Raw genomic sequence first — 23,905 nt, 5'->3', positions numbered from 1 at the left:
ACTCATAAGTAGACTATGATGTTTTCTTGATTCCTTTTTTTTTTAATTGTATTTAATTTTAGTTTTTTTTTTCCTTGGGGGGAGGTAATTAGATTTATTTACTTATTTATTGTTAATGGAGGTACTGAGGATTGAACCCAGGACCTTGTCAATGCTAGGCATGCACTCTACCACTGAACTATACTCTCCCCCCTCTTGATTCCTTTTTGTTTCTTATGCCATTTCTTGAAAAATTCTAGATTTTCTTGCTTCCTATTTCTTTTCTTATTAGTAGCAGGGAAGGAGTAAGTAAAATACACATTAATAACCAAGCTGAAGTTATAAGCATACTGGGATTTATCAACAGAGACCATATTTCCAACAAGTTGCAAAGCACCTTTTCTGGTATATTTCCTCTAAAACTACTCCTCCCCCAACTCCATCTCTTCTTTCTTCTCTGTCAAATTTCTTAAAGCTTTTAAAATTCTTATTTTTTCTCTAAGTACCATTCCAAATGCCATCCTCTTCCTACTTAAAAAATAAAATCTCTCATTATGTATTATTTACGAGCATGTATTTTTCTGTTGTGGCATTGATCAATCTTACTCCACTTTGTCATATATATGTATACACACACACGCACACACACATTTTAGTCTTGCTCTTGCCATCACCTTCAATAAATTGCAAATGGTAAAATATTTTTCTAGGTATCTTATATTGTTAGCAGCATTGAGTAGAAAAAGAGTATGGGTATATGACAAAGAATAAATTTATAATTTAATTAGGCATTAAAAATTAAAAATGGAAAACACTAACTTTTGGCTATGATATACAGTAATATAAAAATAAATTATTTCTCAATTTTAATTTGAATGAAATCCCTTTTTGAGGGTTTTAGCAATGCAATAAACTTTCTTATATTAAAATTTAAAAGTTCTCGAAGCTGATAATGTACTACTATTAATAGATTGGTCATATAGACTGACTGTAACTCATTATTAATAGCAATGACCACTGTTAAAATGTAACTTTCTATTCCAAGTATGCTGATCCACATGATACAATAATAGTTTAAGGTAGTCCAATTGTAAGTATAGATTATTTTTATAGGAAACTATGAATAGTGTTTATTCATCATCAATATTTCCAATTTTTATACCTTTCAAGATGGTGAATCTCTTGACATTCTACATGTCTTCTGAAAAATAGTAAGAAACCTCCCTAACACACTGAAAATTCAGGAAGAAAAGAAAAAAACAAGTCTCTTTTGATAATGTACAACCAAGAGTGAAGCTGCTATAACATAGATGCAGAGTGCAAATTTATAAAATTTGTAAAATGTGACTTGTAAACTAAGAAATCAAAGTGGCACTAGATTGATAGCTCTACCTTAAATTTAATAGAACCAAGTTCAAAACTTCTCTAATGAAAAGCACTTCCCACCACTTATGACAACATGGGCGAAACTTCAGGGCAATACGCTAGGTGAAATGAGTCAAAGACAAATGCTATATAATCTCATAGGTGGACTCAGAAGACAAACAAAAAACAAAAACCAGACTCGTGGAAAAAAGAAATCAGATTTGTGTTGAGAGGTGGGAAGTAGCTGGGAAGTTGAAGGTGTCAAAAGGTGCAAACTTTCAGTTATAAGATGAGTAGGTACGGGGGGTGTAATCTACCACATGATGAATGTAGTTAACACTGCTGTATGGTTCATGTTAAAGTCAGCAAGAGAGTAGATCTCAAAGTTCTCATTCCAAGGAAAAAAAAATGTGTTTTTTTTTTTTTTTGCTTTTTTTATACCTACATGAGATGATGGATGCTAACTAAACTTATTTTGGTAATCATTTTACAATACATGTAAATCAAGTCATTATGATATATACCTTAAACTTATACAGTGCTATACGTCAATTATATCTCAAAAAATTTGAAAGAGAAAAAAAGCATTATCTAATTGTATCTTCAGAATCCCACAGATAATATTGAATAAAAATTATTCTTTAAAAAATTTAACAAATGAGGAAAGACACCATCATAAGTAGAAGTCAGTAAAGACACAGAAGAGTCCAGTAAAATCAATTCTTAGGTTTAACAGTTACAGATATAAAATATCTCCACATATTAGTTTTTAAAATAAAAAACATAAAAATAAGCAGGAAATAAAATATCAAAAGGAAGAAAGTAGATTTTAAAAGTTCCAATAAGTACCTTTAGAAATAAAAAATGATTACTTATTAACAACTAAATAGATATGTTCATAGCATATTAGGCAAAACTGAAGAATTACTAAACCAGAAAACATAACTAAAGAAATTATGCAGAATTTAGCTCAGAAATATGAGATAAAAAATAGGAAACAGAGATAAGAGAAACAAAGAACAGAATTACAAGTGTAACATAAGTTACTATGATTTCACAAGCACAAAAGAGAGCTATTGAGCCAGAGAAAGTATTTGTTATAATTTATAATGTTATCTCTTAAAACAATATTTAGATCCTCTCAGTAATGTATATTAATAGTATCAAATATTATTCATGTTGTTTCTACACTTATTTCTCTGTGAATATCCCTGTCTCTATCTTTGTCTTTATTCATCCGTCATCTACAAAAGTAATTGACATGAATTATTTAATATTGCAAAACATGCATCTGTTGTGAATTCAACACTAATTCCTGTATACTACTGAATACATACATTCTTCTAGAAGAAAGTGTAATTTTCCAGAGTGCTTAACATTCTTTTTTTAATCCTCTTTGAGTCAATTCCTGTATACTACTGTATACTACTGAATTGACTCAAAGAGGATTAAAAAAAAGAATGTTAAGCACTCTGGAAAATTACTTTCTTCTAGAAGAATGTACGCTATTTATGCTATTTGGTATATTAATTAAATTGTGTTTTCCCCTACCTAAGTGTTTCAATCATTCAAGACATTCTCACCCTCAGAAGTAATCTCTGTGTTCTGTTTAAGTGGAGGCACATGACAATCTGATTAGGTACATTTTTTTGTTTTTTTTTCTCAAGGATTTAAGACAAGTGATGTGGAAAGTAGCTTAAACAGGTCTAGTTACGAGAGTGGCTGTTGAGAGTTATGGGTCATAGGTGCCATCAGTGAGTCTGGAAAGAGAAAGCTACTCATTCTTAAAGAATGTCTTGTTTGTATAATTGTGATACTGTAGCACTTTCTAAGTGTAGTGCTCAGGGCAAGAGCCTTTCCTGACTGGTCTAAGAGTGGTACCAAACATGACTTGGAAGAATAATATACCGAAATGAAGATCAAGTTTATTTCTAGTAGGGAAAGAGTGTATGCTTCATCTACATTGGTGTCTTAGATCACTTGGACTGCTAAAACAGAATACTAGGGTGCTTATAAAAACAGAAATTTACTTCTGACAGTCCTGGAGGCTGGGACGTCCAAGATCAAGGAATCTTCTAACTCTGACCTCTGAGGGGCAAGGGAGCTCTCTGGGTCTATTTTATAAGGCACTATTCCCATTCAAGAAGGTTCCATCTTCATGACCTATATATTTCCCAAAGGCCCTCCTCCCAATACTATCACATTGGGGATTAGACTTCAACATAAGAATTTTGGGGGTAAAAACATTCAATCTACAGCAATTGATAATGCTCTACTTCATAAACAGTGGTTTATTCACAGGTGTTTCTTTTGCCATTATGCTTTATAACTTTCAAAGATAATTATTTGTATAAATATTTCATTTCCCAATCCCCAAATCCTCTCATGGTCTTTGTAATTGCTGTTTGAAATCATTTAAGATATTTTACTGATATACAGCTTGTATTTTGCATTATAATGAATATTAAATATTAAAATAGTAAAATTCCACATTGATCATAAAATCACAAAAGCACAAAATACTTTTAATGCATAAATCTCTTCTTTGTCATCACTGAACACACTGTCACTCAGTCTCTCAGTGTTCATATCTATAAGTGGAATGTCATTATCACCAGAAGCCATCTGTTCAAAGTTGGACAGCATGAGTTGTTAGGCAAGTCCTGTGGCATATGTACCAGAACCTCCTTGTCTGTCAGATTATACATGCATTTTATTCAAAAATTATTCTAGTTTTGCTCTCTAAAGTCACACAGAACAAATATATTTTTAAAATAACTGAAATATAAATATTTCATTTTATCATCATATATGAACAGTTAGAAAAATGTTAACAATTGGATTCCCCTCTCATCACAGAATGTTATGTGATTGGTGTTCATTCCTCAAATTTACTACCCCTAGACTCAACCTAATATTCCAGAGATGAAACAAATTATTCCAAAAAATTATGTTCCTTACAATACAACATTCCAAAAGTTATCAACTTTTGATAGGACATTTCCATTCATCTTTAACTAGATAAATGATAGAAAGATAGATGAAAAATAGATAGAACTGTAAAAACTCCAATTATCAACTATGCTGTACCAGTAACTGAGTAAAATAATGATTACAGAATTTTAAACGTGTTAAGTTTTATTTTGAGGGTTGTATTCAGAATTTTTAAACTATTAAAATGGTCTTGAATGTTAAAATTACAATTTAATATTACCTTCTCTTTTGCCTAATTTATGTATACATTTAGAAAATAAGCTTTTCGCTCATCTTAGTGTCTTTAAAAATAATTTGAATATTTCATAGCAAAGGAAAGACTCACATTGTATTTAACTACAGTGTGATAGAAACGCTAATGTTTTCAGTGTGGGGGCTCGGGAGCGGCAGAGGTACATGACAGATGTAACTGGCATTCAGTACACGTTTTTTTTCTTATTTCATCCAACCACTGATAAAAATCAGCCAGAGGGACACATTTTGGCAGACTGATATTTGGGGTCAAAATGATCAAATGACGTTTAGAATATGAAGACAGGAATTCCTACCTGTGTATTTAAATTTATATTCAGACTGTAACTTCTCTTTTTATGACCACAGCTTTTCTAAGGCCTGGTTTTACATTCATTTTAAAATGACTCTGAATGATGGAACAAGTTAAAATTGTATTTTAATTAAGATCATGAGTCATATGATTTTTTTCTTTCCACTATAAATATATTCTTATATTTGGTTGTTTTATGCAATGTGATTATAACTGAATAGTAAATTAAAATAAAAATTAATGTGGAATTGAACATGTTATATACAATTGTATATGAAATACATGACATGAATTATATGTTACACAGAAATCAGTATCTCTGGAATTGCTTCACCTATAACAAACCAGATATTTAAACATGTAAACAGACCAGTCTAGATCAATAATGAAGTTCGACTTTTTCTAACACAAAAGTAAATCTCTCCCATTCTAGGCCAAGGAAATGGCTATCATATATTAACCTATGATTGTAAGTTTATAGTGATAAAATTTCTTCCTAATAATAATTACCCTTTCAAGAACTTAATCATCTACATTAAGTCTGTTGGGTTAAATATAAGTAAGTTTCACAAAAACTTGTAGTAAAATTCATCTTTGTGTAGGATACTGGCATTCAGAGTTATGGTCTTCAGATACTGATCTATCAGTAACCAGTAGGGTGGTCCGTTGTGGATTCCCAAATTGTTCTGTTCCTCCGTATACTCACCCATTTAAAATAACGTGGTTAACTAAGCACCCTTTATGATTAACTGTGGCTCTAAATCTCTTCAACTTTATTTAAATACCTTGAGTGTCTCAACACTCAGAGTAAAAATTCACTTGTTTTACTATTTCTACATATGTCACTTTGGCTATAAATAAGACTGTCAACATTTGAGTTTACCAAGTTCTTAAAACACATAGCAAAGAACTAGAACTCCATTCTTTCCATAAACATAAGAGTAAATATAGAATGCAAAATTAATGAAAATACATATTTATAAATTGTTTGCAATGTTTTTATAGATTAAGCTACATTGTGGATTTAAGGGAAGATTATCTCAGGAAAACATTCATTTATATGAAGAATAAAATTCATAACAGTTAAATTAAGTGCATCCATTGAAAACATTTTAAAGGTTTTTTTTTAATGTAGTAACTAGAATATTGCCTAATCTCTATAAAATGTATTTGTAAATAAATCATAACTGTTTGCATATTCACTAATACTTTTAAAATGAATTTTAGGAGCTTTGTACTTTGTACTCACATGTCTTCTTAAGATGACTTTGTTAAAACTAGGCTTATAAAATATAGTTAATTATCATCATTTCCATCATTGGACAGCGCACAGTTGTCATCATTAGTTTTACATGTGAACAGTTTGTCCAAGATATCATCTCTTTGCTTTGTCATCCAATCCACTAGATTTGGCAAAATGCATTTCGTGGGAAAACAAGAAGATAGCTCAGTGATCACCTTGCAACAGCATTGTTACTTGACAGTTGAGTAACCTCATACTCTGCTTTTTGTGTTTCAGGTGGGTATGAAGGGAGCTTAACTTGATCACATCTTTGAGTTAAGATTTTTATGTTTTTCTAGAGCTAAGGTTTTCTTAGCAGGGCTCTAAGCTGTCATGGGGTAAGTATATTCTTATCTTGCTGTCCTTTGAAGCATGACATCATGACTAAAGATGAGAAGCATATACTGGATTGCAGAAACCTGAGCTGAATTTTGATGGACTTTCTGTACATTTTGTAATCCCTGGGGACAGAAAATCACGCCCCCTGATTCACCAAAGGACCAGTTGATGCTTTAAAGAGAAAGAAGACGAATTTCCTAAAAAGACAAATGCTAAAAGTATATAATGAGTTACTTAGATGAATGACCTTAGTCTTGATAAAAATTACCTAATTGCAATATTAGATGCATTCTTTGCTACAGTAAAGTTTATAAACTCCAAATATTCATTTAGGCTAAAAAAAGTCACCTTTTAGGTAATAATTATACAAGTAGCATAAATATTTACATTGTGTCTTGCAGTTTAAAAATGTCACTCATCACATGAGTTTCTTTTTAATTAATTGTGTCATAAAAAGTTAATAAAAAGTGATTTTCTAGTTAAATAATTTATATCCTGGTTCCTATTAGTCATATTTTTTATTTCTGTGTAGCTGTAATATTTCAGAGAACATATAAATGGACTTAATGGTTGGCATTTTTGAGAAAAATTTTTGTCATTTTAAAAATGTTGATTTTTATTTAGAGTGTTTCAACCTATGTTAACAGTAATAAATTTTGAATTATATAATATGCCTTTTAAGCATGACAGGAGCTATCATGATAATTTATTGCTGACATAATAACCTAATATAATAATAAGCTCTATGATTGTAAAATACCCTCAAATTGATGGCATCAAACTTTTCCTGCTCTACATCCTGCAAAATCTTAGAATAAATTAGTTGATTTGAATGCTTTTTGTCTTTGTCTTCCAAGTTCTTTTATTAGAATGTTGAGGGAAAGAAAATCAATTAATACAGGGTTGACAGCCTTTATTCAAACATTACTCACACAAAATGCTTTTTTTTTTTGTTTGTTTGCTTTGAGTGCCTACTATTTACTAGACTGTACTATATGTTGGAAATAAAATATCAAGGAAATGAAAACCAGAAACTGAACTCTTAACTTGCAATTCAGTATAGGAGGAAGGCATTAAACAATCAAATGCATAAATGAATCGTCTCAACTTCGGCAAATGCTACAAAGTACGTGCTGATGTGCGTACTTAAAATGGGAAATGTAATTTAATTTAGGGGTTAGATAGCAACTTCCTGAGGAAATAACAACCTCGCTGAGTTCTGAAGGATAAGCAGTAATTTTATAAGAGATGAGGCCGGGGAAAGAAAGGAAGGAGGAACTCTCTGTCGCATGTGCAAAGTCCAAAAGAAGCATGGCATGTTTTAAAAAGCATAATCAACTTAAACAGGAAACCAAAGATGTTTTTTGAAAGCAGGTTGTCACAGTATACAATAATTTATTCAGTTAAAATTGTTTATCCCTTATTTATATTTCCACTTTACAGATGAGTTAACTAAGACCCTAAATTATGTAAATTCACCGAAGCAAATACATAATGTACAGCAAAGCAGGGATTTGAAACCAGTTAGACTGACTCCAGAGTTTCTATGCTTCCCAATATTGTATCCAGCATCTTATATGAAAAAAAAAAAAGACTCTTTGAGAAATTGGGATAGAATAGATCAATTTCTTACATAATTGAGGGATGCATGACTTTGGTAGTTAAGATCAGCAATGTTGCCTAGATGTGCCATAGTGAAGTCTGAGACAAAAGGAAAAATACTAATCCTACTTTCCTTATGGTGGATTTTTTGTACTAATTTAAAAAATTGCACTAAAATATTATCTCGATGATGAGTTTTTGGTGCCTCTTTACATGTTGTGCCCAAGGCTACTACCCCAATCACCTCCTCTTGTTCTACACGTGTAGGAGGGGAAAAGGAGCAGGGGTTAGAGCATATATGCAAAGGCATGGTGATGAACCAGTATCGAAATGGCTGAAGAGGAAAATAAGCACATAAAAGGAATGATGAAGAAGGAACGACAGACAGTCAAAGCTAGAGATCCTAGGGATGTGAAATACATTTCTGAAGACGAAGTGGAAAGAGACCTAGAAGGTCAGGGAGTGTTGGTCAGAGTTTGAATTCCTTAGAATTGAGGTTTTGGAGAAGGCGAAGTTATTATTGGCCATAATAAAGAAAATGACTGAACAAAAATTAACACGATGCCAATTAAAATAGAGAATCTCTTACAGACATTGCTACAATTGTACTTAAGGCTAATTAGCTCCCCAGTAAGTTTTATTGATACACATGTAAGTTTTAAAAGAGTTGATTTGTATGATATAAAATATTTTGAGATGACTTAAGTACTATATGATATAGGATCATATTGCTTGTCAACTGGCCAAAATATTTTTGATGCATTTGATGCCAAAACTGAATAAAGTGGATGAAATAAGAGCCAGAAAACAGAGCCTGCACTCAGCTTCTGTATTTATTTTGAACCAGAATTCATATTCACATAATGAATTTCTATAAATCATGATTTTTCAAACCTTAAAATATAATTACAAGTGATAATTTATAATTATTGTCCCTGGCTTTTCCTAGAGTCCTTAACAGCTTCTATGATAAATGATGGTTATGTGCAATATGGTATGTTAACAACTGAATTAGAACATCCTGACCATATGTCTATCACTGCAGGCAAAGTCCAAAAGGATGATGTGAAGATAAAAACATAGGATAAGCTCCCCTCCTAATTATGTGAAACTAGAAACTGATGGTTGACAGATAATAAATGAGATGTAAAATTATTGCTTCAAATGTTTGGATATTAATAAATGGGGACCTTTATGAAAATATATGCAATGCCCAGGAGTTAGGGCAGAGTTTCCACTCAGAGAAATATATATACTTAACTAAATTCTTCTTAATATGAGATCAAATGCAGAATTTATTAATTTAAACACAAGAACTTCAAACCATAAATCTCAGTGAGGTTACACCTTTTTAAAGCTGCAAATTGAAGTTAACAGGTCAAAATCAATTAGGTTTGCTAATCTGTTCACAAAGGTGTAAATTCTTAATCAGAATTTATTACAAGGCTGACAATGTAATTTAACAGCAGTACTTAAATCCTGATCAGACAATTCAACTTTCCAACTCAGGTTCATTTTTTTCCTTGAAGGAAATAGAAAGACTATTTTAATGTTAGCATCATAAGCCAATTGTAATATTATACATATACAATACATACAAGGTGTTGCACATAAATATATCATTTATGGGTTAGAAATGATATTACTCAGTACTAGGATTTTGGACATATTTTATGAGGGTTGGCATTTGACATTTATATTATTGGCACATTCTTTTATGTTGGAATGGATCAGGTGGTAACTTTTCTTAAAATTCCTATGTTGAAGTCATCTCAAGAATGTTCTCAATTTTCTATTATAAGGACTACTTCAGAGCAGTGTAGTTCCTTTTGAAATGAAGTCAGTTCTACTCTCACCACTGCCACTGGTGACAAGAGATTCCATTTGTTTCAAATTTGTTCGGCAAAATTGGTCCCCTTAGATGTCTTGCAAATTTTGCCGTGCCCGGTGCCTTCAGAGAGTGACATGTGGAATATCTGTGGTAGTTGAGTCTGGAGATTAAACTTTTAATTTGCTTCAACTGAATGGATGTCTACTGGGAAGCCAAAACAAGTCATTTGGAGTGGATATTGATAGATACTATAGAGAGTTCAAGTCTCCTTTTGCTCTGGAAACTCAGTTCTGTCTTGGCTTACATAAGAGCACATTTTCCTCCATGATGAGAATAAGCTCATGGAAAGTTAACTGTATTACATTTCTGAGAGCTTAATTTCAAAAGAAATACCTCACACTGGAATTTGGTTTCATGTGCTTTGTGTGTTATTTGGAGTACAGGCCTACCTGAGAAATAGTGTGAGTTGGATTCCAGACCACTGCAATAAACAAAATATCACAGTAAAGCCAGTCACACAAATTTTTTGGTTTCCCAGTGCATATAAAACTTATGTTTACACTTTAGTCTATTAATTGTTCAATAGCATTATATCTATAAAATAATATACATACCTTAATTTTAAAATAATACTTTATTGCTAAAAAATGCTAAATGTCATCTGAACCTTCTCTGAGTCCTAATCTTTTTGCTGGTGGAGAGTTTTGGTTTAATGTTCTGGCTGCTGACTGATCAGGTGGGGGTTGCTGAAGGTCTGAGTGGCTATGGCAAGACAACAGTGAAGTCTGCTGCATCCACTGACTCTTCCTTTCATGAGCTATTTCTCTGTGGCCTGTAATGCTCTTTAATAGTGTTTCACTCACAAAAGAAATTCTTTCAAAACTGGAGTCAATTTTCTCAAACCCCGCTACTGCTTTATCAACTAAGTTTAGGTAATATTCTAAACCCTTTACTGTCATTTCAACAGTCTTCACAGTGTCTTCACCAGGAGTAAATTCCATCGCAAGAAACCACTTAGTTTGCTCATCCATAAGAAGCAAATTCTCATTTGTTAAAGTGTTGTTATGAGACTGCAGCAATTCTGTCACATCTTCAGGCTCCACTTCCAAATCTAGTTCTCTTGTTGTTTTCGCCTTGTCTGCAGTTCCTTCCGCCTCTGGAGTCTTGAGCTCTTCAAAGTTTTTCACAAGGTTTGGAATCAGTTTCTTCCTAATTCCTGTTCATGTTGACCTCTTCTCATGAATCAAGAATGTTCTTAATGGCATGTTCTGGAATGGTGAATCCTTTCCAGAAGGTTTTCAATTTAATTTGCCTAGATCCATCAGAGGAATTACCATCTACGCCAGCTATAGCCTTAGGAAATGTAATTCTTAAATAGTAAGATTTGAAAGTCGAAATGACTCCTTGATCCCTGGGCTGCAGAACAGATATTGTGTTAGCAGACATGAAAACATTAATCTCATTGTGTATCTCCTTTGGAGCTCTTGGGTGACAGGTGCATTGTCAATGAAAAGTAATATTCTGAAAGAAAACTTTCTTTTTCCCTGAGAAGTAGGTCTCAATAGTGGACTTTAAATATTAAATAAATCATGTTGTCAATACCAGTCCTGTCACACAGGTTTTGTTGTTCCTTTGATAGGGCATAGGCAGAGTAGATTTAGCATGATTCCTAAGGGCCCTAGGGCTTTCAGAATGGTAAATGAACATTGGCTTCAACTTAAAGTCACCAGCTACATTAACCCCTAACAAAAAAGTCAGCCTGTCCTTTGGAGCCAGGTATTGACTTCTCCTCTCTAGCTATGGAAATCCTAAATGTCATGTTCTTCCAATATAAGACTGCTTTATCTATATTGAAAGTCAGCTTTTTTACCATAGCCACCTCCATTCATTATCTCAGCTAGATCATCTGGATAATTTGCTGCAGCTTCTACATTGCTGCTTCACCTTGCACTTTCATATTATAGAGACACATTCTTTCCTTAAATTTCATGAACCAACCTGATAGCTAGCTTCCAATTTTTCATCTGCAGTGTCCTCACCTCTCTCATTCTTCATAGAACTGAAGTGAATTAGGGCTTTGCCCTGGACTAGGCTTTGGCTTAAGGGAATGTTGTGGCTGGTTTGATCTTCTATCCAGACCACTAAAACTTTCTCCATATCAGCAATAAGACTGTTTCACTTTCTTATCATTCATTTGTTCAAAAGAGTAGCACTTTTCCTTCAAGAACTTTTCTTTTGCAGTTTGCATTTACAACTTGGCTAACTGTCTGGCACAAGAGACCCAGCTTTTGGCCTATCTTGGATTTCAACATCCCTTCCTCACTAAGCTTAATCATTTCTAGCTCTTGATTTAAAGTGAGAGATGTGCAAGTCTTCTTTCAAATTGCACACTTAGCAGCCATTGCAGGGTTATTAATTGGCCTAATTTTAATATTGTTGTGTCTTAGGGAATAAGGGACACACAAAGAGATGAAGAGAGATGGGGAAAGTCAGGTCGGTAGAGCAAGTCAGAAATCACAAAACATCTACCAATAAATTTGCCATCTTACATTGGCATGATTCATGGAGTCCCAAAACAATCACAATAGTAACATCAAAGATCACTGATCATAAACCATCATAACAAATATAATAATAATGAAATAGTTTGAAGTTTTGTGACAATTGCCAAATGTAAGACAAACACACAAAATGAGCAAATATTGTTGGAAAAATGGGGCCGATAGGCTTGCTTTATGCAGGGCTGCCACCAACACTCAATTTGCAAAAAAACCAAGTATTTGCAAAGTGCAATAAAACAAAGCTCAATAAAATGAAATATGCTTGTATATTGTTGTGTCTCTTGATTTTGAAAATTCCTACTCAGAACTACATCAAAATAATACAAGAAAACTGCATCATTTTTATATTAGTATTTATTGGACATCTACTTTTGATGATGGGTTTCTAGATATTGGTTGATATAGCAGTGAATGAGATAAACACAATATCTGCTTTATAAAAAGTCCACCTAATTGATTATACAAATAGTCACATATCTCAGAAATGTATTTTATAGAGTTATAAAGATAAAACAGTCTAAATCATTTATTATTCAATGAAGAAAACTGCAGTCCAGAGAGTTTGAATGGTTTGTTAATATTAATAAGCTAATTACTAACAGATTGATCTGAGACTCAAGTCTTCTAATTGTGTCCAACGTGGCATAATTGTATCCATGTTTTAAATTTCCAATAATTATTCACTCCTCCTATAACTGCTGAGGATAAAGGACTAACGTAAGATTTTTTTCTTTACTTTGAAGGTTTTTTGTCTAAAAATACTATGTGTTTTATAATATATTATGTGTAATATATATAAATGAATCATTTTGCTGTGTACCCGAAACTAATATTGTAAATCAACTACATTTCAATAAAAAGATAAGAATTAAAAATACTGTGTGTGTGTGTATGTGTGTATATGCAGAGAGAGAGAGATCCTAAGAAGATGGCCTAGTAATTTTCAAAGAAAAAGTCACTGCTTATATTAACCTAACGCTAATTAGAAGTAAGAATTTTCAGGAAAAAGCAGAGTTTGCGGAAAATCTGTCCTGAAGTATTAATTTTTAGTACTCATTTTGTAGAGCTGAGATGACAGAGGTTCACAATGTCAAAGATGCATTATACAGACGTCAGTTTTCTAATAGATGTCTGAGTAGAAAATGTTTTAGTTAATCTGATTGATTTTCAAGCTATTTTGAAATCATCAGTGGACCCTAGAAAGCCTTCTAAAGAGGATTTACTTTCAACAACCCCTCAGGTTAAAATGGTTAACAGCTAGATTAAGTGCTGTACCTTCAATGACCTGAAAGGCAAAGGGAAAGAGCACAAATGAATAATTTGTAGCAATGTTGTACTTTATTCCCATTAAATACAGACAGAAAAAAAAAATGAAGAGAAACTTGGTTACTGAATAGTAGAATTTTAGAACTGAAATGATCTTAGATAAAATTGGGACACTTTCTATGTGTCAAGCATTTTGCTAAATATTTCATATTCACTATTTAATTGTAATGCTCACAATGCATGATAAGTAATAATATTTTAATTTGACTGATGTAGAAATGAAAGGAGTATCCTAATTTTGCTTTCTTTTTCAAATAAGACAGCCGAAATTCAGAAAGAGATTTGACATCCTTAGCAGGGCTTAGCAGTCCAGTGAATTAGAACCTCAGACTCTGGCGATCTCTTACTCCTAGCTTAGCATGTAATTATCTCTATTAATACTGTATGTATGTGTAAGACAATAGATGGGTAGGTAGAAAGACAGACAGATAGATAGATAGATAGATAGATAGATAGATAGATAGATAGATAGATAGATAGATGTAGGTAAAATAGGTGTAAAAATATGTATCTTGAAAATATGAGTAGGAAATTTGTAGAATTCTAATAATAATAAAGCTAAGTCTAATATATTGCATAAACATACTTTGAAGATATGCAATAGAAATATTAACATTTAATTTTTATTTCAATGAAATCAGATTTATATAAATTTTCAATTAAGAAAGTCCAACTATGTATTCTCTTATTGCTTTTTTGAGTACAAATATGGTCACATACTACTACATAATGAACATTTTAAAAGGCTTGTAATTAAGTAATGATTCTGTTTGACTTGGTTTTTGTTTTTCATGCACATTTGAATTTTACTTCAGTGAAATATTACAATAAATGCATACTTGTTTAAAAAGACAGGAAAGTATTCTTCATGTATTTTCCATAATAAAAAAGTCTGCAAGTACAAAGGGAAAAAACTATTTTTGAATAATATTTGTATCTACTTGTGAGTTTTGCCTTAAAAATCCTTTCCACATAAATAAAGATGAAATTGAAACAAGGTAATTTAACTTTTAATTTCTGGCCATTGTAGTAATTCATGTTCAGCTTGAAAAAATATAATATGAAGAGAAAAATTAATCTGCAATTATTCATTCCATGATAATTACTGACATTTTTATTTTGCCTCTAAAAGTACATATGATTATGTGTGTTTGTGTAAAAATACATAGTGTATTTACTTCTAGGACACTGGTTTCACATATCAATGTATGATAAAAGTCTCATGTATGAATGATTTTTTTCAGAAAAGCATAGGTAATAATGACTTCATCTTATGATATAAAATTATAACTAAGCTCAGCTGAAACTGAGAAATTTTACTTATTGGTCTTATCCTACATATAAAAGACAAATGTAGAATGTTAATCTTTTCCATTATCTGTTTTTACTAATATTTTATGTGACAGTGTATTTTCCTGATTTCTTTGGTTTTGGAGCTTATAATATGAAAAGTTAGCAGTTTATAATATCAAATTAAAATATTAATTATAATGTTAAATGTGAAATATGCCTGGGAAAATGCATGATTTTTAATTTCTGCCTCATTCATTTTTCCATCTTCCAAATTCTTTGTGGTCAATACACAGTACTTTTATAATTAGAGAAACTAAACTAATATTTAAGAAAATAGTAAAACTTAGCAGTATCAAAAACATGGGATGAATTATTTGAATTAAGTTTTTTAGAGAATAAAAGTTATTTTAAAACAAAATGATTTAGATACAGCATTTAGAAGTTGTTTAATCCAAAAGGGCTTCAATAAATAGCTTTTTAAATAAAAGAAATTAACAAGCAAGATTTAAAGTAATTTTCCAGTTTCAGATTCAGTGTGACATAAATCAGCAGAGGTTGATCACATTCACAAGAGCCAATAAACTGTATATTAACTCTGAGATGTACTAAAAATGAAATTTACATGAAGACCCTTTACAAAATGTCTTACAGAGTCAAAAAGAAACAGGATCTGTAATTCTGAATCTGCCATTCACTAGGCCAGGGCTTCTCAAATTTTAATGTGCCGGTGACTCACTTAGGAAATTTGTTAATAGGTAGATTCTCAAGAATTCTGCATTTCTAACAACATTCAAGTGATGTCTGTATTGCTGGTCTGTGGACCACTCTTTGAATTGCAGGTTTCTGGGTGCTCTGTTAGTTCCTTCATGTGTATTGGCTATTAGCTTATGGTACTATGTCAAATTTGTAAATTATAAATCTGAGGAAGGAAGTAGGTAAGCAACTTATTAAATCTCTCAGTGATCTGCTATTTTCCTATTGCTGCTAACACATTACCACAAATTCATTTGCTTAAGATAACATGAATTTATTATCTTTAAGTTCCACAGGTCAGAGGTTTGATTTGGCCTAAAATCAAGGTGTTGGAAGGGATGAACTCCTTCTGGAAACTCCAGGGGAGAACCTGTTTCCTTACCGTTTCCTAGAGGCCACTCTCATTTGCTGGCTTTGTCTTCATTCCTCCATCTTGGAAGCCGGCAAAATGACTGAGTCCCTCCCATGGTGCTATCTTCCAGCTTCTCTGTTTCAGTTGTCACATCTCCATCTTCAAGTCTGGCTCCTTTCTGCCTTACTCTTCTACTTTTAATTCCAAGTGATCACTTTGGACCCAACTGGATAAACTAGGATTATCTCCTTATTTTAAGGATGCTTGATTAGCAACCTTAATTCCACTTGCAACTTTAATTCCCCTTTGGCATGGGTTATGGATTAAATTTTGTTACCACAAAAGATATGTTGAAGTCATAACCCCTGGTATCTTTGAATGTGAGTTTATTTAGAAGTAGAGTCTTTGCAGATGTAATTAAGTTGAGGTCATTAGGGTGTTCCCTATTCCAGCATGACTGGGTTCTAATATGAAGAAAGGAAATATGAAAACAGACATAGAAAGAAGAACATGAAATAAAAAAGACAGAAATTGGAGCGATGAAGCTCCAATCAAGAAACGTTAAGTATCACTGTCCACAGCCAGACCTAGGAAAAGACAATGGAGAATTCTTCTCAAAGTCTCCAAGGTAACATGATCATGCTGAGTGGGAGCCCATGATTGGGTTAACAAATTGTAACAGACCCTAGCCGCTTAACTCCTTAAAGAAGAGCAAATGTGCTTAGTAACCGCTTTGCTTACATAGTTGAGGTTTTAGCAATGAGCCAGGCCCTCAGCTGTAAATGCTGGGTGTGCCTGCTGTTAGATAGTCTTCTATCCACAAAACAGCCTTGGGCTGGAATGGTAAACAACTTATAAAAAGCTGCAGACTCAGAGGTGAGAAGGCTGGTTAGCCAATGACGGGTAAGATCCCCTGAGAGGGGCAACCTAAGACAGGCTCAGCCGCCTGAGTCCAAGTTGTTAAGCAACTGTTTCTCATAAGTTCTTCCCTGATAAGCTGAAAAGCTCAACAAGATTATGATTCACCAAAAAGGGTCTTCTGACCTTGAGCCAAACACCAACAATAAACAAAGCCTTTGTACTCATTTGTGATCACACCCTGTCCTTCCCTAAATTCCTGCATTCCTCCTTCGACTGCACTCAATAAATATGGGAGCATTTGAGAGACTCCAGGAGTAGGCTCCCTACTCCCTCTCGCTCTCTTGACTTTTTCCAGAGTCTTGAGTAATTCATTCCGTCTCAGTGGGACTTCTGCCGGCAAACCCACAATGCTGATATTGTGATTTTGGACTGTTAGCCTCCAACACAATGAGTAAATAAATTTCTGTTGTTTTAAACCACCAAGTTTGTTTTATTTTGTTACCAGAGTCAAAAAAATTAATACATATTCATAAATTTATGGGAATAGGACATGGACATCTTTGGAGAGTCATGAGTCCACTTACCACAGATAGAAAGTGATTTTGTAGTTGATTAAAAAGTGGTAGTGACCTGAATATTTTGAGCAAAATATATTGCCCTTAAGCCATCTTTGGAGGATCCCCAAAGGCACGGTAGCTCGTATTGAGAATATAGCCTTAAATTTCTATAGTTCAAACAGAAGTTGTCCTGAATAGGGATTAATATCTTACCAAAAAGTTTGCCCTCAACCTTGATTCACACGAAATTAATGATTATGGTCAGTTATTTAAGATATTGCAACTCTCTGGGATATTAGCTGGTGTGGTTTTTTTTGCTCCTGATAATTGTTTCCATGAGGAAGAATCTCTAATGGTCCATTTTCCCCATTACTGCCAGAGACTATGTCATGGGCTACAAGTTTATGTCCCTCCAAAATTCAGATGTTGAAGCTCTAGCCTCCAGTGCTATGGTAACAGGAGGTAGAGGTTTTGGGAGGTAAAGAGATTTAAATTAGGTATTGAGTGTAGAACTCTCATGATGGAATTAGTGCCCTTCTAAGAAGAAGAAGAAGAGAGAGAGATGAAAGTCCATGTGAGCACACAGGGAGAAGGTGGTTGTCTGCAAGCCAGAGGTGAGCTCTCCCCAGACACAGAATCTACTAGCATCTTGATCTTTGACTCCCTAGCCTTCAAAATTATGAGAAATAAATTTCTGCTCTTTAAACCAGCCAGTCTATGGTATTTTATTGTAGCAGTCCTAGGAGACTAAGACAAGACTGGGAGAATCTATTTCACATTTCTGGTTTCCTGTTCTTCAATTGGTTCAAAGCTCAGGGAAGTATAAGAAGCAGTGGTTACTGGACCACCTCAACCCCTATCTACATTTACTAAAGGTTTTAGTACCTGATAGCCTTTCTTCATGATTTCATTTTTCTACCATTTCCCTGCCTGAATGCAATGCCCACATTATGCAAAATCAAAACAATTTTTCCCATTACAGCTCAATTCCAGTGACTTATTTTTAACGTTAGGCAACCTTTCCTGTGGTCACATCTTGAATCTTGTTCTATGTCACTGCTAAGAGATCTTGTCATGAAGTTGCTAAAACATCACTATTAACAACAGATGAAAGGTACCATGTTACAACATGAAAATTCAACAACTCCTTTTCACCTAAAATGTCTGCCTTCCCACCTGCTTCATGTCCTCACTTTCACTTTGCTTGCTTTTATTTTTCATGAACCCTTCTAATTAAGTCATTCTTAAACTCCAGTGTGCATACAACCCATCTGGGGAATTTGTTAAAAAAAAATATGAATTCCACATCTTTCTTAGGGATTTACTGTCATGCGGTTTTTGATTATTGATAATTCAAAATGATATGAAACACCCAAAGAACAAATGGATATCTACATGCAAAAGAATGAAGTTGTATTCTTTCCTTACAGCACACAAAAATTAACTCAAAATGGATCATAAATCTAAATGTAAAAGTTAAATCTATAAAAAATTTTAGAAAAAACATAGGAGCAAATCTTTGATGTTTTCTCTGATATGATATCAAAAGCAGAAATGATGAAATAAAAAAATATGTAAGTTGGACTTCATCAAAATTTAAAAAAAATTGTGTTAAAAGTGTTATCATGAAGAAAGTAAAAACAATCCACAGTATTTGGGGAAATATTGCAATTTGTATGTCTGATAAAGAATTGTATCCATAATATATAAATAACTCTTACAATTCAATAAAAAACATAAACCAAATAAAGAGCAAGCCAAGTTGCTCAGTAGGTAGTTCCCCAAAGAAAATATGTTTGACATCATTAGCCATTAGGGAAATAAAGTTCAAAACCACAATGAGATACTATTTTAAACAAGGAGGATGACTATAACAACAACAACAAAAAATCAGTAATAAGAAGCGTTGGTGAGAATATGGTATAATTACAATGCTTGTTGAATCCTTTCTGCTGTTGGGACTGTGAAATAGTATAGAGCCTTTGAAAAATAGTTTAGCAACTCCTCAAAACGTCAAACTGAGTTTCCATATGACCCAGAGTTTCCACTCCTAGGGTATACCCAAGGGAAATGAAAATATGTCAAGCAAAAACTTGTACATAGTGTGAATAGAATTGCTGTTCACAATAGTTACAAAGTGGAAACAACCTAAATGTCCACAACTGATGAATGGATAAGTGTGATATATCCATACAATCAAATATTAGCAATAAAGATGAAGCACTGTTATATGGCACAGCATGGAAGAATGTGGATAAAAACATTCTAAGTAAAAGAAACAACTATGTGAATTATATTTTCATAAAGTTCTTTAAAAATAAAATAATAATCACCCTCTATAAGACAGATGCAGGTGTTTGTGGACAACACTGAGGAACATTGCCCAAATTCTTTGATTCTTTCCATTTTGCCTTAGCCTTAGATACATTTCTTCTGAACTTGGAAGAGATGCACTATACTGTCACCACTCTTTGTCCTTTATCAGCAGAGTTTTTCCAGAAAAATCTCAATAGTGGACCAATCTTCCAATTCTCAGGCTTTGCTTCCATTTTTTGACTACACAGTATTGCTGGCAAACAAACAACATTATAGGTTACTGATACTAAAAAAAAAAAAAAATCCTCAGACATTTATAAACCTAAAACCACTTAAAGCTTTAAACTTTTCCTTAAATATCCTTGTTTCATATTTTATTAAGTAATGATTGAAAAATTCTACTAGCTCCTCAAATTCAAGTCTTCATCACTTTCAGCATAATACCTCACCCCCTGCCTAATCTGATAATTGCAGTGATTAGGCACCCACTTCTCACCTCCACCTCTAGCCAGTATCTACCAGCATAATTTAAAACAGTTATAACCTTTTTGTTCAGTCTCAGGGCATGGTCCTTCTCTTCTCTGGTTTCAATTTAACTCAGTGCATTCTCTTACATATTCCCCTTTTTATATTAACCTCTCCAGACCCATTCTCTTGGCATACAGTCATCTGAATTTTAAAATGCCCCTTTATCCTTGTATTAGTGATGGTTATGTTTGATACCAGTCATTGACATATCAACTGCCAGCAGCTTAAACACAGAAGTATAGGTTTTCTCACATGATCAGGAGACTAGAAATAGTCATTCCAATCCTGTTTCATGATGCCATTCCATCTTGTTTCATGAAACATGAAATAATCATGTCTCATTTATCTATCAGCTGTCCAGTTTTTAATATTTTTTAAAAGTTCCATTATCTCTATTATGTTGGATTTTATTCTCAAGTTTGTTGCCTCATAGTTACAAGATGGCTTGCATACAACTGGTTTGTCCCTTTTTGTGTCAAGGATAAAAAAACAAGAAAAAAGTAATGAAGCAGAAACATTTCCAGAACTCTGAGGAAGATGTCTACTTACATATCAAAAAATAATCAGAATATTATAAATAAATAAATAAAACCACCTTTAAAAAATTCAGGGAAGGATAGAAATTTTAGCTGGGAACATTACTGATACATTAGTTTACAATGCTGCATAAAAGGTTACCATAACTGTAGTGACTTAAAACAATACCCATTTATTAGCTGATAGTTCTGTGTCAGAATTCTGAGTTCTCTATTTAGAGGATCACAAGGCCACCTTAATGTATCACCCAGGTTGGGCTCATATCTAGAGATTCTATGGAATAATGGCTGCCAGGCTTATTCAAGTTGTTGGCAGAATCCAGTTCCTCGCAATTGCAAGTCTGGGTCTCCAATTCCTTTCTGGCTGTCCACTGGTAACATCTCTTAGCTCCATAGGGCAACACACATTTCTTCTCATAAGTCTCCCTCTATCTTAAAACCAGCAATGGACCAGCAAGTCCTTCACACACTTGGAATCTCTGACTTATTTTACTTCTACCGGCTGGAGATTATTCTCTAATATTATATGGCTCATGCGATTTCTTTAGGCCCATATGGATAATCTCTCTGTTTGAAGGGTGACTACCCCATACAACATAATTAATCAAGGGAAGAATGGCTCATCATATTTACAGGTTCCATTCACACTGACAGGAAAAGAAACTATGCAAGTTCGAGCATGTGAGGTCATTCTTAAAATTTTTTATATCACAGCAGCTTTTAACAAAATCAGGGCTTTGTTATAAGAAGGTGAAAATAGATTCAGTCAGTCTCTTGAAAACAACATGCACCCTTGCTCACTTGACATCCTCAGTAATCTTTACTATTATCTTCATGAACTACTCCCACCACATCACTTAATGGAAGAAGTCACTATGGATCTCCAGATTAAAAATCCAGGGTGTGGTTTCTAAGCCTCTATTTTTTGATGATTTCTCAAAAATGCTGGCAGTAGTAACCTTTCTCTTTTGTGAAACTCTAATCCTAATAACTTACATGACATTTTTTACTTCTACAAATGTTTGTACATTTCTGCTACATAGTGTATAATCACGTGGTGACTGCAGGGTTATTACAGCAGGAGAAGCTTACAGTGGTTAATTTATGCATATCCTTCTACACGTTTTCCTTGAGGTAGGCAGCAGAAAGGGGATGGAAGAGGAGTTTTCTTCCAATCAGAACAGAAGATGTGACACTTTGGGTTGGAGCTTCAAAACTTGTTGAGCTACTGGCGATGTTCATACATAGGCAGAAGTATCCCATTCAGTTAAACAGCAATCAGTTAGTGGTTATGTGGATCCTGCACTACCTCAGACTGACTATGCAGATTCAATAGAAACATTAACCAGGGAAACTCAATTACAAAGTAAGCATATAACTGAGAATTACCAGATGTTGGAAGAAAGCCATCATCATAAAAGACTGAAAATAGAAAAGGGCTGGGATATAGAATTAACAGATAAATTGAACAGGATGTTACAGCAAGTATAACTAATATCAACAGAGTGATTCAAAAGTATATTGGATACATTAAAATACAATAAAAATAAAAAATGATTATGGGGAAATAAGTCAATAGACAGGATGAATATATAATAGAGGCAGTTAAGGAACACATTAGTGAGCTTGAAGATAAAGCTAAGAAGTAGTCTAAGAGTATATTACAAAATCATATGGGTATGGAGTTTATGAAAAATAAGTTATAAATCAGAAAAGAATTCAGGAATTCAACTGCCTAATAGAAAAAGAGACAAGAAAGAAAGGTGTGAACTCAACACTCAAGATGCTATGAGAATGGTTCAGAAATGAAGGGAAAAACTAGACTCCTAGATACTTTCTTGATAGGTTTGTACATTTAGGAAAAGAGAAAATTCCATAAAACTTCAAAGGTGGAGAATTATAGTTAGTCTACAAAGAGACAATAATAAAAGTTACATATACATGTTAGTATCTACCCATATATATTATTAACAACACTGGATGCAATATTAGAAGACAATACAACAGTAATCATAAGGAAAAATAATTTAAAGTGTACATTTCAATAGGCAGCCAAAAATATATAATTATTGTATAAAAATTAAATAAAGATATATTCATATATATGAAAGCACTGCCTGAAATAATTTTGCAAGGTATACTCCAAACAATTAGAAAAGTTATCCTAGAAAAATTATATTTTTCCCTGAATTAATTTTTTAGAATACAAAGATGAAAATTATTTTCCTGTGTTGAACAAAAACATTAATAGTAAAACATTTTAATTTACCTTTTTATATATCCCTTTGAATAAAGCAGATACCTCTGACCATTTTTCTAAGTATATATATAAAACATATGCCAGAATGGAATATATAAAATGTTTAAATAATGTTAAAAATTCAAAAGTTAAAATACTCAGAATTTTTAATATCTTACTACTTTTACAGCATATGTTATTAAATATAGTGTTGTTTCCTACATATTTTCAGTATTAATTACCATTTTTTCTAAGCACACAGTAATATATGTATATATGTATATATACACACATACACACACTTTATGCTGGAAATTTTAGAGGTAAAATAATTTCACCATTAAAAAAATTACACCTGTAAGACGTTAAGAGATTCCAGAGAAAATGCAAAATGTATGACTATCATTTGCTGAACAGGCCCTGTGAACTATGAAAACAAAGATTAATCAAAGTAAAATCAATATTCAATTACCTGTGTGAGACTGTATGTGATAACTGGGATCCATCACCATCTACTCTGTGTAAAACTGGATCCTAAGTCATATATACCCATGTGAAAAATTATATCTGTTTCTTATTTTCTCTCATTGCCCTTAGTATATCACAGCATTAATAAAGGACTGATTTTGTTTTTCAAGTATGAATAA

General features: G+C 33.0%; 1 long non-coding RNA gene across 2 annotated transcripts in view; it reads right to left on the bottom strand.

Moving 5' to 3' along the window:
* Positions 1-19,955: 19,955 nt before the first annotated feature.
* Positions 19,956-23,905, bottom strand: part of LOC140700455 (uncharacterized) — a 108,691-nt gene continuing 104,741 nt past the window's right edge. For both annotated transcript variants that reach the window (XR_012078857.1, XR_012078853.1), the window contains one exon: positions 19,956-20,208. This is a non-coding gene — a long non-coding RNA (uncharacterized lncRNA). The remainder of the gene's footprint in view (positions 20,209-23,905) is intronic.

Source organism: Vicugna pacos, chromosome 2 (assembly GCF_048564905.1).
Source record: "Vicugna pacos chromosome 2, VicPac4, whole genome shotgun sequence".
Lineage (NCBI taxonomy): Eukaryota > Metazoa > Chordata > Mammalia > Artiodactyla > Camelidae > Vicugna > Vicugna pacos.
The sequence above is the reverse complement of the archived record's forward strand: the minus strand, read 5'-3'. Positions and strand labels throughout refer to the sequence as shown.